The 16,741-nt window shown below is 39.6% G+C and overlaps 2 long non-coding RNA genes across 6 annotated transcripts in view; both read left to right on the top strand.

The window, feature by feature from the left end:
* LOC126643855 (uncharacterized) overlaps window positions 1-5,143 on the top strand; it is a 133,475-nt gene extending 128,332 nt beyond the window's left edge. For all 5 annotated transcript variants that reach the window (XR_007629818.1, XR_007629822.1, XR_007629816.1 and 2 more), the window contains one exon: window positions 4,103-5,143. This is a non-coding gene — a long non-coding RNA (uncharacterized LOC126643855). The remainder of the gene's footprint in view (window positions 1-4,102) is intronic.
* Window positions 5,144-8,170: 3,027 nt separating this feature from the next.
* LOC126644990 (uncharacterized) overlaps window positions 8,171-16,741 on the top strand; it is a 60,713-nt gene continuing 52,142 nt past the window's right edge. The window contains exon 1 of the long non-coding RNA XR_007630055.1: window positions 8,171-8,243. This is a non-coding gene — a long non-coding RNA (uncharacterized LOC126644990). The remainder of the gene's footprint in view (window positions 8,244-16,741) is intronic.

Below are 16,741 nucleotides of genomic sequence, written 5' to 3'. Positions count from 1 at the left end.
TTAGCAGGTTCTCTTACAACCTCTCTAAACCCTCTTAATAAATTACTCTCATACACGCTGTAATCTGGCTGTACCGCAGGCTTCCCTACAGGAAACAAGCATTTCTGCTGGACACCGTGTTGTCCCAAGGCTGAGCTTCCAAAACGCCTTTTTGATTTCAGAGTGGCACCATGCCCTCCATGTTACCTGGAAAATGCAAACACATAGGTGTTCCCACACCTTGTGTGTATGTTCATCTGTCCCCGGGCAGAGGCACCTCACTAGATGGCAGCAGCACCCCAGCTTTATGAAGTAGCCTCTGGGCATCCTTCCCTTCCCCCAGACTGCTACTGTCTACAGCAGTCAGGTAAAAAAAGAGGAAAAAAAGAAAAAAAAAAAAGAAAGAAAAATCCAATACAATCCTTCTGCTATAGAGGGCTTGAATGGAAAAGCTGTGGTATGCTGAATTCTAAGCTTCATCATATCTCTCTGTTATGCACATATATATACACACATACATATACATATACATATACATATACATATATTTGTATCCATGTGCAAATGTGGATATATATATACATGTATGTGTGTGCATGTGTGTATGTTTATGTCTAGGCTTTTCTTATAATTAGGAAGCTTGTAGCTGAGACGGACTCTCCTAGAGTCATAGGAAAGGGAGAGTCAGAGCTGGGACGGGCCACCTTTTGGCTTGCCATCTCCCCAGTGGCGGCCCCCAGTGTCCTTTGTCATAGGCTTCTGCACTGCAGTGCAGGCAGGTATGGCTGACTCTCTCCTCTCACACAGATCTGAAGGAATCAGTCAGCCAGGAATGGGCCTCCCTGCCTGCTCTGCTGATGACACCATGTGGTAGCAACATTTGGTAAAGGAAAGCAGCTGCTTTTTTTGGAAGATGCTAAAATTTGGTGGTGATTTTCTTTCTCAAAACCCCCCCAGCCAGTTTCCTGGACTGGTTCACAGACTGTCACAGCTGCAGCCAATTTCTTCTGTTATAGGGTGGTTCAGCTAGTTAATAAATATCATGCCATACATTTCATTGACCCCAGGATTAACCGTCACATCAGTGTAAGAGAATGTCACTTTTCCTGCCAGCTGCTGGCCATGTCCTCATCCTCTCTGTGGGCAGTCACATATGGTAAGTGTGATGTCCTGAACCTTCTGCAGCAGACAAGTGCATGCAGGAGTGCATGCATCAGGGAAAACACAGAGGTTTGAAAGAAAAATGTTCTTGTGTTTGCTTGGCGGGGGGATGCAAGCGCTGGAGGTTGAACATGGCAGGAAGGAAAGAGAGGAAAAGAATTTCTCCAAATGAGTCTGTTGGTCTCTGTCATTCAATATAGATAAAAAATATAACTTTGGACAGGAAGTATGAAAAACCATTTCAGCTCCCAGGGTTGCATGTAGCCCTCTACTCATGTGTGTCTGTAAGTCTAAAGAGATTGGGTGAGTGCTACCAAGTTTTGGAAAAAGCTACATCTGAAATTTGAAAACAGAAACTTTTGGTGACTATAGTTTTTACCTAAGTGTTATGTATTTGAAGCTAAGGAGGTATAGTGCTGGGCCAGTGAATCAGGGTTGTTTTCTATCTGTAACTTGTCACCAAGCTACCCAAGATCAGCTAATCCTGCTCGTGTGAAGCATGAGAGAAACTAGAAAAGGGCAATAGCTTGGAGAATACCACTCTTGACAGACAACACCCGTATGGGTAGACAAAAATTAAGAAATTGCAGAGGCCTTGCAGCACAGCATGGCCTCTTTTAGAATGAAGATCTTTTGGGACACTCTGGCTCGGAGCAGTCCCTTGTCTGTGTGAGGCTGAGGTTGCTGTGCTGAGGCACGAGGCTGCCTTGCTACCCACAGTGCCGCTGCCTGCGCTGTCCTGCTGCTTGGCAGCAATACCCAGCAGCTCCATCAGGAAATTGTGTTTCCCCAGAGCCTCTTAGGGCCCAAAGCCAGTGGGTTTATATTTGGCTTGGACTAATTCTTACCTTTTAACTTGGTAGCTGCAGTAGTGACAGTGCACTTTTATTTGGGTACAGGCATAGAGAAGTATAAAGCCTTTTTTTTTGGTAATATAAATGTATTGTATGCATCTTGCACACACCACTAACCTCCAAGTTCTCTACTAGACATTCAACTGAACATAACTTGTGCCCACAGAAGAGTATATGCATGATACTCACTGGTGTCAGTGGTTAATTAAAGGTCAGAACTAAAGAACTGCAATTGTGCTTTTTCACCATGTTTTAGAAAATTAAATATGCTTTACATACCACTCTCTGCCCATGGGTTCTGTCTCTACTGAAAGCATAACTGGTAGTTAAACAGCAGGTATTATACCTAAAACTGTGCTTGCATTTCTATGGCATCACATTTTAGCTGAGGTGAAGAAGGTCAAGTTTTCTGGAAACACTGATTACAATTTTTAAGATCAATTCCAAATTAGCATAGATTATGATTTATTGATTATGACAAAATTTCTCTTTGACTAAAATGTCTATAATATCTGGGATATTTTCAGATTCTCTGACAATGAGATTGATTGCATATGATCCGTTGCTGTGAGCAGGTTGTACAAGTTTGTTTAAAGTATGCTAGTTGAATATAGCATAATTTAAACATACTTTCCAGTTTAAGGTTGGAAAAATTCCTGCCTCTGATATAGTTTGACAACGGATAGGGATTGTTGTCCATGATGCAAGGCAAAATGTCCCTATCCAGGATAGCAATTACCTTAAGATCTAGGCTGATAATTATGTCATGTTTTATCATGACTTTATGATTCAATATCTACCTGATGTACTGGTTACTACCAACAGATGCACTTGTATCACAGAATGAAAATCTCTCTTCTCTTACAGGAAGCAGTGCCTAGAAGAGTCAGTTATTCTATTTGCACTTATTGAAAGATCACACTTATAGAGGATGGTTAAACGCTTGCTAAAACATCCAAAAATCTGAAAAAAGTACAGATCACTTAATCTTGGGGACATCATCTTCCCTACATAGAAGTATCTCTTGGTTATCCAGCATTGTTTGAGAGTTTGTAGAAGTTTAAGGGTTATCTAGTGCCCTTCAATTAATCCACATGACATTTTACCAGCTGAGACAGTGTTTCTTGTCATGATTAGACAAAACAGTCTGTGATGTATAAGACTGCATGGTTACTCTCACAATTTCACACGGCAAAGAAGCTGGGACACATGTTGTGTGTTGATAGGCACTGGAAAAAGCAGAGAAGTCTCTCCTGGCAACTTGTGCTGCTGATATGAAAATGGCAAGGAATCCTGGAAACTTTCCCAAAACTTCTTGTTTATAGATTGTGACAACATGGGGATTCCTTTAGCCCTGGGCTGTGTCTCTGTCACTTGTTCTTTGCCAGAAGGCACTGGTTAGTGTCTCCCCAGAATGACTCTTTCCACGTCTTGGACCTTGGTGGTTTTATCCTTCAAAAGACTTTAACAGGTTGGTGAGAAACACATCCCAGCTGCTAAGACACTCCAAATTTGTCTTGGTTTCTCAGCACCAAAGGGATTTTTCTGTAACAGTGCATTAATAATACTTTTTTTTCAGCATTTCCAGGAAAGAAAGGTGCCTTGGCATTTCTTGAAATCTTCCTCAAAAAACAGTAAAAAATTTGTTAGTTTGTTTCTTTTGGGCTTTTTTCTTTTTCTGTTTTGTTTTTAAAAAAGGGTACATCAAGTACATCAAAGGAGTGAACTCCTGATTCAAAGTTTGGAAACTCAGCTATAAGTGAACACTATTAAGAACAGGAAGATGAAGACTCAGCAAGTACCTCATGAATCTCCTGTTCCTGCTTGCTCTGAGCAGTCCCTTCAGGGCATCTCTCAGCTTCAAAACTCAAAGGCACACCACAGCACTGCTGGTCGCTCTCCAGGACTGCCCATAGCAGCATGATGCTTTGAGGCACGGCCCCACTGTAGGGTTTTGAGGACATCTCTGCTTCAAATGTGCTCTCTTAGATGCATGACACTAGTTTGAAAGCTAAAAGTCAAATCCCCCTAGAATCACATTGCTTAGATTTGAGGTCTTGCTGGAGATACATTTTTTTTAAGATGGCTCATGTTCCTTTTTCTCTCAGCCCCATGAGGGATGTCGTCTGAGACCTGCTAATCTCGCAAGGAGGAGAGCATGGATGTGGGGCTCAAAGGTGCGGGTGGCATCACAATCTCACAGGAACCTACAGGCAATCTGCGAAAAAAACACGAGGACCTCAAAGTCCCAGCAGGAAATCATAGCTATGTAAAGAAACAAAATAGAAAGTCAGAGTTTGCTTAGGAAGGACTGACTGACAGAAATTAAGGAAATGAGGTGTGAATAAAAGGATGCCTATACCAAAAGAGTACAAGAGCTGAGGAAAAATAGTCCTCTTGATAGCCTCAATGTCATGACAAAAAGAGAAAACAGGGATATTTTAATGAGGAGTAATTTACTGTTAATATATAATAAAACAAGGGAATTTCTATCACAGAAGAAGGATCAGATGGATGTGGATTAAATCTAGCAAAGTTATTCAATATCTGACTGTCAACAGGGATTTTTTAACTACCTGTCAGGGACTGACTGCAGCTGAACAGAAGGGATTGTCCAAAATTTTATCAGACTGTGTTGGAATAATTTTTTTTGTATGGATGGAGAACAAATGAATTAATGGGGACCTCTACAGAATTTGATTCTGACAAGAAAATCTTGCAGAAAATGTGAAGAAGAAAGGCAGCAATTAGGAAAGGATGGTTAAATAAAATCAATTCCAATTAAGTAGACTTCAATAAATTGATGATTTTGATTTCTGTTAGATTTTGGGAAAACTGTCTAACAACGAAGATGGTTAAGTAAAGAGGTAGAGTGCCAAGGAGAGTGCCCATTGCTGGGAGTTTTGAGTGGATGAGAAAGCTGGGTTAAGGGTCTAGTAATCTTGTGCTGAAGTAGAGGTTGCCCACTTGTGGTATCTTCTGTGCCCCACTTTGATGATCTGATGATAAAGAGATCAGATAAAGAGGTTATTGAGTTTATAACATAAGTCATATCCTGTTTATGCCTAATTGACTGTAATGATATTCTGTAGTCCTGTGAATGTAACTATCTGCTTTTTAAAACATTTGGAATTGTCAGATTGCATGAAAAGCACCATTAGCATGCAAGTTGCTCCCTCACAATAAACACTATTTAAAAAAGTAGTAAAGTTGCCAATATTTTATTTGATATCCCTAAATTTTTTTTTTCCCCACTGTACTCACCAACTGTTGTTTTTCAGACCATATTTGATGAGAGACAAGTCTATATTAATGTATTTGTATTTAGGAAGAGATAAATCCATATTAAAGCAGTTGAAGAAAAGTGCACAACATATTAAGTGAACACCACAAAAAGTGGCCCAGAATAGTATGGAAATGCCTGACAAATGTGAGTCTGCCAACATGGAAGAACACTTTTAATGCATTATTTATAGCTATTGCTTTACCACAAGCCATTGAGATCAAGGTCACCCAGTGGACTTCTGGGCAATGGGTCAAGACTTGAGAGGCAATATTGATAACAGCAGCTGACAGTTTCTTGGATACAGCTGGTATTTTTCTAAGCAGCAGCATTTTCTAACTTCTCAGGAACAATGGAAATCTGTTTGCTGTGAAACTGCTCATGTCTGTCTTGGTCACAACTCATTAATTGTGGTCAGTCCCAGGCTTGGTGTAACTGCTCTCCCTCCTCCCTGCATCTTCCCCTCAAGTAAATGCATCTAATACAACAGTTCTAGGTGGGGTTTTATTTTTTTGTTTTGTTTTTAAGTTTCGCAGACTGTTTTTCCCCTCTCCTTGTTTTCTGCCAGTCAAATTTTCTACTATTTCGAAGTCCCAGAGCTGAATCCTTTCAGTGCGCTGGGAACAATAATAACAAGATGTATTCTGTGACAGAGGAAAACATAAATAGTATTTGTGACTCTCAACATAAGATTTCTCTGTCTGGTTTTAAAAGTTTCTGTCCCTTTTTGACCTATTCTTCATGATTTTCATGACTTTTGTAGTTTTATTTTGGTTTAGTGTGATTTTATGTTGGGTTTGGATTTTTTTCTTGTGTATGGGGTTTGCTTTTTTTTCCTGATGCTATTAAACATAATTTCTTCTCAGGGGAAGTTGGAAGGAAAAGTCACTTTGATCTCTTTAGCCAAATCACATTCTTATTTAGCAATCTAAGTCACATTTCAAGGTGAGCTGTGATGTTTTTTCCCTCAAAATGCTTTTGCCTGGCAAGGACTCCTGACCATGTAGAACTTTTCCTCAGTCTTCTTGCTTAGAGACTCTTAACTTCTTCCTGACCTGCTCCCGTTCCTTCAAGTATTGCTTCCTTTTGCATTCCTAATGCCTTGGTTTACAGTCTAAACCAGTTAGCAAACTGCTGATGGAAGAAGGCTTGATTAACATTTTATTAAAGTTTTTTTTTTTTGTTTTGTAATTTCTTTTCTGTGTTTTCTATTTTACAGTTACAATTTCAGTGACATTAAACTAAACATGTTTATATGTGCATCTCATATTGGATAATACACCTTCCTTTCTAGAACAATCTGTCAGCTTTTTTAGCATGAATAATGATTTCCATTGAGAAAATAAGCAGCAAATACAGGTGACCTCTTTTCCAGAAGTGACTAATATGTATAGATAGTGTTAATTTTCTTCTGAGAGACCAGACTGCAAACTAGCTCAATGTCTAATAGAAGAAGGAAAAAATGTTGAAAATAAATTACCTCTTATAATCCCCATATTTCTTTAAGAGACTTTGGAAGGACTTCATTCAAAGTAAGCAATAATCCCTAAGAACAACCAGAGCGAGGTGAAAATTGATGGATTCTCTCTGTACATGCTTTAATCACTTGGAAAAAAATACAAGATTGTACAAAGAAAGCTAAAATCTGGGCACTGCATCTGCCAGAGTTACTGAGTTTCCATTAGCTGCCAGACATTGTGGCATATTTTGCTCCAAGTGATGGTGGTGTAAATTATTCTTATTGAAATTGAAGGAGTTGCACTGAAATTAATCTAACATAATCTAGTGCAGACTTCCTCCCCTTCCTTTTCTGAAGCAATTTGGTTCACATAATGTATATACAATAATTAATTTAAACTAAGATGAAATAGGCCATTTATCCTTGAAAGGATTTGGCATTTGAAGACTTCTAGTCCAATTTTCAGGAAGATGTCTGTTTATACAGAAAAGCCAGTTGCAAAAATAAGCTAGGGAAGCAGAAAAAAGAGGAGAAACTCTACCAACTGTACTTTGAATACTTGTTTTCTAAAAGTTTGAAACATAATTTTTTTTTTTGAAATATTTGATACTGAATAATTTCCCTGTATTAGTTAAAAAAAAAAATAAAAATCTTTGGTACTCCATTATGTAGGACATGCTCAAAGAGACAAAAATACCATGCTTATATAATCTGTAGGCACTGGTGTGTGTTGTGATACTCATCAATCAACGATTTTTTATTGCTGCAAATAAAATCAATATTTGCCACTTGTAAAATGTGGCTTCTAGTCCAATATTTACATCAGTTTCAATGGCTAGTGGCCACGTGCGTGTCTACTGTTTACTGGGGCAGTGAGGATCTGAGATTGCCTGTGAGGAGCGAAGCATTGACCATTTTGGTGCCACTGGGTTTCACTGGGCATTTACTGCAGGGCCACTTCAGTGTCAATGATGAGACAAGGGTGAGTGCAGCCATAGCTGTTGGGTCTAGTTCCCTGGCTCTGGTCATGAAGGAACAGGGCTGGCTTCCACAGACCCTCTTGAGTGTGTTTGCAGCAGTCCCCACCTTCTGGTGTAGGGCCTGTTTGATTTGGCACAATGTAAATGCACAGAGTTGGCCCCGGCTAGGACCAGCCAAAGGCACACAGGTTGTGTGGAAATACTGCATTCTGGGGTGTGCAAACAGAACCGCTGGTGGCATCAGCCTGGATCCCACGTGCCCGGCGATCCTACGTGGTTTACACCCTGGTGCACACTCAGCACGTCTCTTCACTGTTCTCTCTGCTTAGGGTATGCAATGGGAAGACACAAGCCCTGGTTCTGCGTGGGCATAGCCGGCACAGAGTGGTATATATCTGTTCTGCTGTGATGCTGACCAAAACTGCTGTGATTTCTGCAGAATTGACCTGGCCTGTGAGCCAATCACACCTGCAAATCTGACCAGGTGAAGGTGCCTCTGTAGCTGGGATGTGAGGATCCAGCTGCTGGTAAGCAGGACTTAATTGTGTCATCTGCTAAAGTATAAATGTCCAATCCAGGAATTGCTTAACAAAATGTGTCTTAAAGTGGCAGGTGAGGGGTAATGATGAGTAATATCTGACATCATCAGGTAGGACATTATGCCAACACTGATGACATATGGTCTCAGAGACAAATCCTGGTTTTCCACCCACACCTGTTTCAGGAGATTCATCATCTGAAATCAAGGATTGTTTCTGCAGCGTTTCTTTCCTGTATCACATAGAAATAAAGGGTCTGTGAGACAGATGGCACCAATCCAAATATTTCTTTTCCTGTTGCTTTCACAAGGGATTTCATTCCTAAAATTATGAGACTTGAAACCTTGTTGGCAAAGAAAAGGTGAACCTTTTCAGCTGCTTATTTACAACACCAAATAGGAACATATTCCTTTGCCCAGTGTTTAAAATAACCTTGCTCAATTTAATTTTTGTTTTTGATCTTGCTCTGATGTTTGTATGAATTTTTCGATTTAATTTGGAAAACGTAGTGATCAGTCAGGAATGTATAGTGAATTTGCTGATTTTTATGAGAAGAAGTATTAAATGTCCCTTCATCGTTTGCAAGGTGGTTCTCCTTTTTCCTGCCTACTGTGAGCTTGCCAAGTATCTCTGCTAAACACTATGAGGGAAAAACACTCAGGCTAATTTTCAGTTTCTTTTGCTTTAATGGATTTTATACAGTTTGCTGGATATACTTACTTTTTAATAATGAAGTATTTCTTAAACAAAATCATGTATATAAAAATAAATCCAAGTTATCTACTAAAACCTGAAATTTAATTATTATATTAAAGCTAAAAGCATAAGCCTTACTTTCCAAACTCTCTGGAGCTGTGCTCAGCTGTGTGTTGCTGTGTGGAAGAAGACTCAGCATTAAATTGCATTTATGCCTCTCTAATCCCAGGGCTAATGGAAACTGTGTTGGTTCCTGGCCACTTTGCTTGCAGTAATCTCTGAGCCTTACAGTTATTTATGACTCCCAGGAGGTTAATGTAGAGAGATGTAGTATTACTAAGGTGTGGACTCCCTCTGGCTACAGTTACTTCCCCTTGGTAATGCTTCTTACTGTAAAGGTTAAAAGAAAAATTTTATGTTGCTCAAAAAATTTTATGTTGCTTTATGTGTGCAAGGTGAAGTGTTCTCCAGCTGAGCTGGATGCCTTGAGCTCCTGGCGAAGCACAGAGCACCTGGGACAGTGGGATTGATATTAATGCCCTGTGGCACAGCTACATGTATTAACTGAACATGAAAAGTGTTGTTGGACTCATGTTTTGAGTGGGAGACCTTGGTGAGAATTCCAGATGGGATCTAGGTCTTGTGGGAAGTTGAAGTAAATGCTACCAGAAAGAGCAGCATAGTGGCTGACGGATGCTGAAGTGTGTCCCTGAAATATGCAGGTAGAGTGACTGCAGCTCCAGGAGATGATCTTAAGGACAGGTTGTCATTTGAACATGCAACATTGTGGAGTCATTCCTTCTTTCCCTTTTTTAAGGTCCGCCTTCCATCATCTTTGCTTCAAGATATCTCAAATACTGTTGTTACACCAACATAATTAAAAGAGGTGAAAGTCATAAACTTAAGAAAGGGGAAGGGCAGTTAAGTCTAGACTAAGTGTTTGATCACAAAACAGAGCTCAGGTTTATAGTCCAAGTTTTAGTGTAGCCTTATTGGTCTACCTGTAATCAGAGGACATGATTCATTCCTATGTCAAGACAGATTACACTTGCTATACTGTATGTTCTCATGTGCCTTGTCCTCTCTATATGCAAATACCTTGAATGACGGTATTTCCATCTATACCACCTAGAGACCATTCTGTGGTCTGATATGTTGTATTGTTGATGCATATATTTTCCTTACTAACTGTGCATGAGGTTTACTTCCTTTATTTTATTTATTTATTGTAGTAGTAGTTGTTGTTGTTGTTGTACCAATCTCAGAACCTTTTCCTCTCTTTGTGATTATTCTTGGACATTTTATCATATATATTTGCTACGGCAGGAAAGAGATCACTTTGAGAGTGGATTTCCTATAGTAACAGATTAGACGTATATTTCCTGTGCTTGTGGTGGAACAGGTAATGACCACGTAAAGTGTGTCCTATTGCTTACTCATATTGTACCTGTTATATTTAATTTTAAAACTGTTGATGTCTTTCCCACCAACCATATTCCTCATGCAGTTCTTATAACTCTAAGGATTCCTGAAGATTCCCAACCATACTTTGAAGCAAGAGACCTCTTGTGCAAATAGTAATGGGAATGCAAGGAAAAGTAGCCATGGCTTTCATTTACTGTCTGAGCTCTGATGCTTAGCACTGTACACCTAGGTCCAAAACTTTTACCTCATTGCTCATTAAAGGTGAGACATCTGGTCATACTATTGCACTAAGCATGAGCTGCTTCTCTCAAAAGTAAATTGCTGACAAGTCTGGGTGGTGTGCGTTTAAACACAGAACAGACTGGCTGTAGATAAATATATACAGAGAATTTCAAAGCAGCAAGTTCTTAGAAAAGACAAATCTGCATCTCCTTGGGGAACAGTTTCAACTGGAATGAGGCTGACTGGCACATGGTTTAGCTTCAGCTTGTGTGTGTGTTTGTGTTGGGCTTGGGTTGAGGGGAGAGGAATGCTGTTCGCAAGCTAGATGGACTCCTTACAATGGACAAGCACTGTGACTGAAGTAATTTTATCTGCTAGAGCTTCAGAGGAACAAAGCAAGAACAGGAGGCTCTCTTTGGTACATTTTCCATCAACAATTTCTGGTGTAGAATAACGGGATCAATCCAGAGGCCAGGGACTAAACTCCAGCTAAAAGCAAATGCAGCTTCTTGCTTTGACTATTATGGTAAGAGTTACATTTAAGCCAGCTAAAGAGTGGATGTTTAAACAGTGACTGACATGATTGACAGAATAGCTTAAAGTCAGGATTATCTGAAAGTGGAAATAAGCAGTCCATACTGGGCATGACAGAGAAAGGAAGCTCATGAAGGGTGCAAAGGATGGACAGCTGTGGTCAAAACAGTTTGCAGTAGCTTCCTGAAGAGAGCTCAGCTGTGCCAGATTACAGTGTTCAAGGTTTCATTGTTCAAGGAGTGCAGAAGGCGAATGAGGTGTGAGGGGAGTTTCACCTCTGCAGTTGCATGGGAGAAAAAAAAAAATCCAGATATTAACACTGGGAGTCAGACTAAAATAATGAGTCTGAAACTGGACAGGCTGTTGTCAAAAGGAACACCATGTTGCTCTCAATTCCCTTAGTTTCCATGGAGCCATACTGCCAGCAGGATTAGGGCTGCTGATCCAGCTCAAACCTCACCCAGAAAAACTGAGTTACACTTTTTGTGGCAGCTCACACTTAGGCTGGCCTAAAATGATGGACACTGCCAACTCAGGCTGCTCTCCAAAGATGATATCCATATTGTGAGCCTGAGTGACAAGCAGAATAATGGCATTGTCTACACAGATCTAGAAACCAGGTTGGGGAGGGGGAATCACAGTTATGTTTTAACCTCCGTGAACTTCAGCTGACAGCTGAACACCCATGAGGAGATGTCAGAGAGACAGAGCCAGATTTTAGCCCATAAAGAAGGAGACAAGCCTGGAGCAGAGAGAGACGTCTATAGGTCATCAGGCTAGCAAGAGCAGATGAATTTGGATTGGTGTATAAAATTACTTGCATTTTTTTCTTGCCTTTATCAGAATTCTTTTCAGTATGTCAGTTGATATATTTCTGTTAGAGAATGGCTTCACACTCAGCATGTTGCAGCAGATTGATCTTCATCAAGATCGTGACGTGATGTCCTGTATCTGAAGATCAAAACTGTGCTGGCCCCTCCTCTGAGTTTGGGGTATTGTAAATTCATGCTCTTTTCCATGCTTCTGCTCTGTGTTTCTCTATTTTGGAGTATTTCTCTTCTAAGAAACTAGCTGATCATTTTCCAGGATATGTTTTTTAATTTCTCCAGGGGCTCTGAATTATATCTTGTTATACTTGCAATGATGTTTGCAGCACTTCTCATGGTGCAAGTGAAATGAGATTTGTAGAACCTCATGGTGTGTACACCTTGCAGCATAACCCTTGTGAAACAACCATATAACCTGAATAAATATAGAAGGTAAAAATTTCCTTTTCAGCAGTCATGATCATCTAAGTATTTCAGATTATATAATTTGCTCTTTAGCCTGTCTGGCCTTTTCTAGTCTCTATTTTCTTCCCATATATACCTTGAGATACTGTAAGTGTTTAGTTCCTATTACCTTGGTGGTAACAAACCTCATAGATTTTTGTATAAAAGTTGTGAGGACTCAATGACGTGTTTAAAACCACATTGTCAGTATTGTACAGTGACTTAAATGTCTTACAATACATTTACAGGACATGACAGTTATATTATCAAGCATCACAGATTACTGCAAACATAGACACTACACTATATTATAAAAATTATCTTTATACATAAGTGGCTTAGACAAGCTCTGAAAACACATTTAATAAAATGACCAGCCTTTATCATTGAATAAAGGTAATTTTGCTGACTGTTGATAAGTAATAACTATTTAAAAAGCCATTCAAAATAAATTAAGCCATTTGTGGATGTACAGTGAACAATCTAGTAGAGTATTAGTAAAATGCTCTGCATTTGAGAGGGTGTTTTGAATTTGTAATCTATTATGAAATTTCCATAATATTTAAAAAAATATTTGGAAAAAAACCCCTCGAAATATATATATTACTTTGGTCATACTTGAATGTGCTACAGATAAATAGGGTCACTTGGAAATTGTGTATATGTTTGCAAACACTTCAGTAAAATATGAAAATTTAAGGAGTCTATGTATGATATGCTAGGGAAAAAATATTTAATAAAATATTCCCAAGTTTCCCATGAAGTTTTCAGTTGGGAAAACTACTGTATTTTACTCCACTAGAATAAGATAGTGCTATTTTATGGAATAAAATAAACTGAAATTTTATAGAATAAAATACTCCCTGAAATAAAATATTGGAAGTAGAAGAGTTATTTTTCTAATACACTGGAAGAAAGGTTAAAAGGTCAATAAACTGACTGTCTTCTCCCCAGACAAACCGAGGAGTGAGAAACACAAGGGCAGAGAAATGTAAAAGTGAGAGAGAAATTTTTCATCTTAACTACAAAAAGTTTCCATTTTGATTAAGCCCATTTTCCAGGTCAGACTATTTTACTGGAGGAATATTAACTGCAGTTACAAATAATGGATAGCCATCTTTCCTGAATATTAGGTTAACCCTCAGCTGTTTATTAATAGATGGAATTGAAAAATGATAAATCATTCATCTTTCTTGATATAATTTTATCTATTAAAGGTATTTATTAGTGTATCCAGGAAGAAATCAGAGGTGGATTGGGTTTGGAGTAAATTGTTTTGTGTAGACCGATGAAAAAGGATGTTTCAGTGGGAGCAGGAGTGGTGGTCTGTGTGATGACAGTGTCATCTGCAGCCACACAAGAGGAGCACAGAGGCACAAGGGCAAGTGGGAAACACAAAAAACACCCTGTCCCAGTCACTCCTAGATCTGTCCTAGGGGAGCCTTCAAACTCATGGCAAAGATGAGTATGTGGACAGGACTCACTCGGATGCAGGGAAGAGCCTTTTGTGATTACACAAAAGTTATTATGTGTTCTTTACAGGAGTCACCAAAGGTGAGGAGAGGTTGAAATAGAGGAATATGGGAATAGCCTAGCCATCCAGAGCAGAAGAGAAAAGGGGCTGTTGGTGTTGTGTGTGCTTGTGTGAGTGCTGAGTGTGTCTGTGATGGTTTGTGTGGCTGGCCATGTGTGTGTGTGTTTCATATATGGGTATTTGCCTGTGCCCCTATTGGGAATATATGCTCAGCTTGGCTGCTGGATGGACCTGGGTGCATGTAGTTGTGACAGCCTTGCCTCGATTGGTCTGCTGGGTTTGGTATTTCCTGCACACTGAGAATGCTGAAGAAATCACCATATGCATGTCATACAATGCTCTCAGTCAAACTTGCAAGGTTCACTTACTATGGAACATACTGTAACACTTTCTGTGTAAGTGTGCACTGACAGTGAAAAAGTCCTGGTGTGTTAACTTAGCTAAAGAAGCTGTCAGAGTTCTTACCATAAGCATTTTAATATTGCTCAATATATTTTACTGATATATGTATATATAGTATTGATATTGTGTATATTGTGCATATTAATATTTTTTTACATATTGTACTGTAGTTCTTTCCCTGTCTCCAGATTGTGAGAAAGTTAATATACCATCACCTAACTATATAGTTAACCTCTTTCCATTCCTTTTTGTGTGGTCTGGAAGTTGAGCAAAGCAACGAGTAATTGGAGATGGCAACTGGTAAATGAGAGCTTCACTGGTTTAGAGATCCAAGGGTGAGTGCTTCCTCTGTGGAAGGAATGCTGCTCTTTTGCCCTCCTGACACACAAATCAGGTGCATATTTGCAAGCAGAGCAGACTGGGACAGAATATCCTTCTTTAAATTTATTTATGCTCTTCTACAGATGCACACCTTTGCAGAGCACTGGGGTAGACCGAGCAACCACCATGCCTTGGTTACATTCAGAGTTTCCCAGTGCAAATCACAGTAGGATTGTATAGGGCAGGTGGAATCCAGGTTTTGCTATCAGTTCTTCATAATTTTGGGTCTCACACTGCTAAAGTGCCCCAGGAGCACTCAGAAACTTTATCTCTGGATGTATGATATTTTTGGCCAACACAGACAAATCTGAGGAAAAAGGCAAGATGAACCGGAGTCTAGAGCATAACTGTTTGCCTACCTACTCCTAACCTTGCCTACTAGCAGCTCAGCTAATCTGTCTCTGCCTGTATTTTACAATCCAACTTACGTGGACCAAGTTCTCCAGGATCCTCACCTCCTGCAGTGTATGTCATCAGGAGTTGCAGAGAAGTGACTTTGTGCTGCCCTGTATAGGTAAATGTAAATTTCACATGCAGAAAGGGAGGATAATACCTTAGAACTGACCTTGGGAATTACTTAATTTTTAGTTTTGTTTTGCTCTTGCTTTATTCTATGCAGGTTCTGGGAGACAAAGGCAGCTCTCTGTTTTTAATTACTGTAAGTAGCTTGTGAGTAGCTGGAACAGCTTTTTATGCAACCTGATTTGAATATATTCCAGGCTGAAGATAGACACCTATTTTAAAGGCACAGCATGCTCATCGTGGCCTCCTGCCAATCAAACAGTTGTCACTTGCTAGACAGTCCTAAACAACTTCTGCTCCTTCCTCAATTTGCTGTCTGTCTGACTGATGGAAACGGCAGGGCTTCTCCCTTTCCCCCTCCCCTTTCTTTTCCCCTGAACCAGTGTCACCACATGGCAGTAGAATTCAACCACTGCTGCTGAGAACAAGGCAGTGTTTGTGCTGCTGGCCCCAGGGCTTGGATAAGGACCCTCGAAACAGAACAGGGTAGATTATCAGTGTAATTCTCCAAGAATCCTCTGCTTTCCACAGCTCCTTGGGGTGGATATGGAGGTGAATAGGGTTTAGTTAGTTTTATTTTGCTTTTTGAACTTCTCAAGCTCACTCAAGACAGAAAAAAATGAAATCCAGATCTGTTTTTTCTGAACTCTGCCCAGGCAACTTATGTATAGATTGTGTGAGTATTGTGGTCTGGTCCTGTAACAATAACACTCAGAGACCTAGTCTGAAGCAAAGCTAACATGATAAGTGCATGGAAATATTTATTTTTCTGTTTTATCTCCACAACACAGTTATGGGTAAACTTTGCTACTATGTCAGATCAGCAGCAAAGCAACCAATGAACTTCAGCAGCCTATCAGAGGACTCAACTGAACTTCAGTATCTTTTACTCCATCTCTTCCCTTACCTCTTGTTGGACTCCTTGGTTGCTTGCTGGGCTATAGGCCCCGAGGATTTTGAAGAACATCAGAGAACCAGAGAATGAGAGAATCAAAGAATCAAAGAGTGGTTTGGGTTGGAAGAGGACCTTGAGGATCATCGAGTTCTAACCCTCCTACCACGGGCATGGACACCTTCTGCTAGACCAAGTTGCTCCAAGCGCTGTCCAACCTAACCTTGAACACATTCTCTCTGGACTAATGAAAATATTCCAATTTCTGGCTCCTGATTTTGAGACCTTGATTCTTTGGAGTCCTTTATGGTTTTATATACATTTTTAAGACTTCTCTTTAGCCAGTGACTTTGTCTTAATTAATTCAAAATTTGGCTGCTGGCCATCTGGGGCAAAAGCACATATAGGTATCAATCCCGCAATTCACGGTTCTATATTATTTGTGATTTCTAGAATTTTTCCATTTAAGTTTTCAGGAAAGTTTTGCATTGCTAGCTTTACTAAACTTTTGACCCTGTGATGAATAAAAAAAAAAAATCTTGATTCTGAGGATTATGATTCTTTATTGTATCCTTAATAATGTAAAACGTAAAATTCTTTTTTCCAT

Source organism: Myiozetetes cayanensis, unplaced genomic scaffold, assembly GCF_022539395.1.
Source record: "Myiozetetes cayanensis isolate MyiCay16 unplaced genomic scaffold, myiCay2020 scf1, whole genome shotgun sequence".
Lineage (NCBI taxonomy): Eukaryota > Metazoa > Chordata > Aves > Passeriformes > Tyrannidae > Myiozetetes > Myiozetetes cayanensis.
The sequence above is the reverse complement of the archived record's forward strand: the minus strand, read 5'-3'. Positions and strand labels throughout refer to the sequence as shown.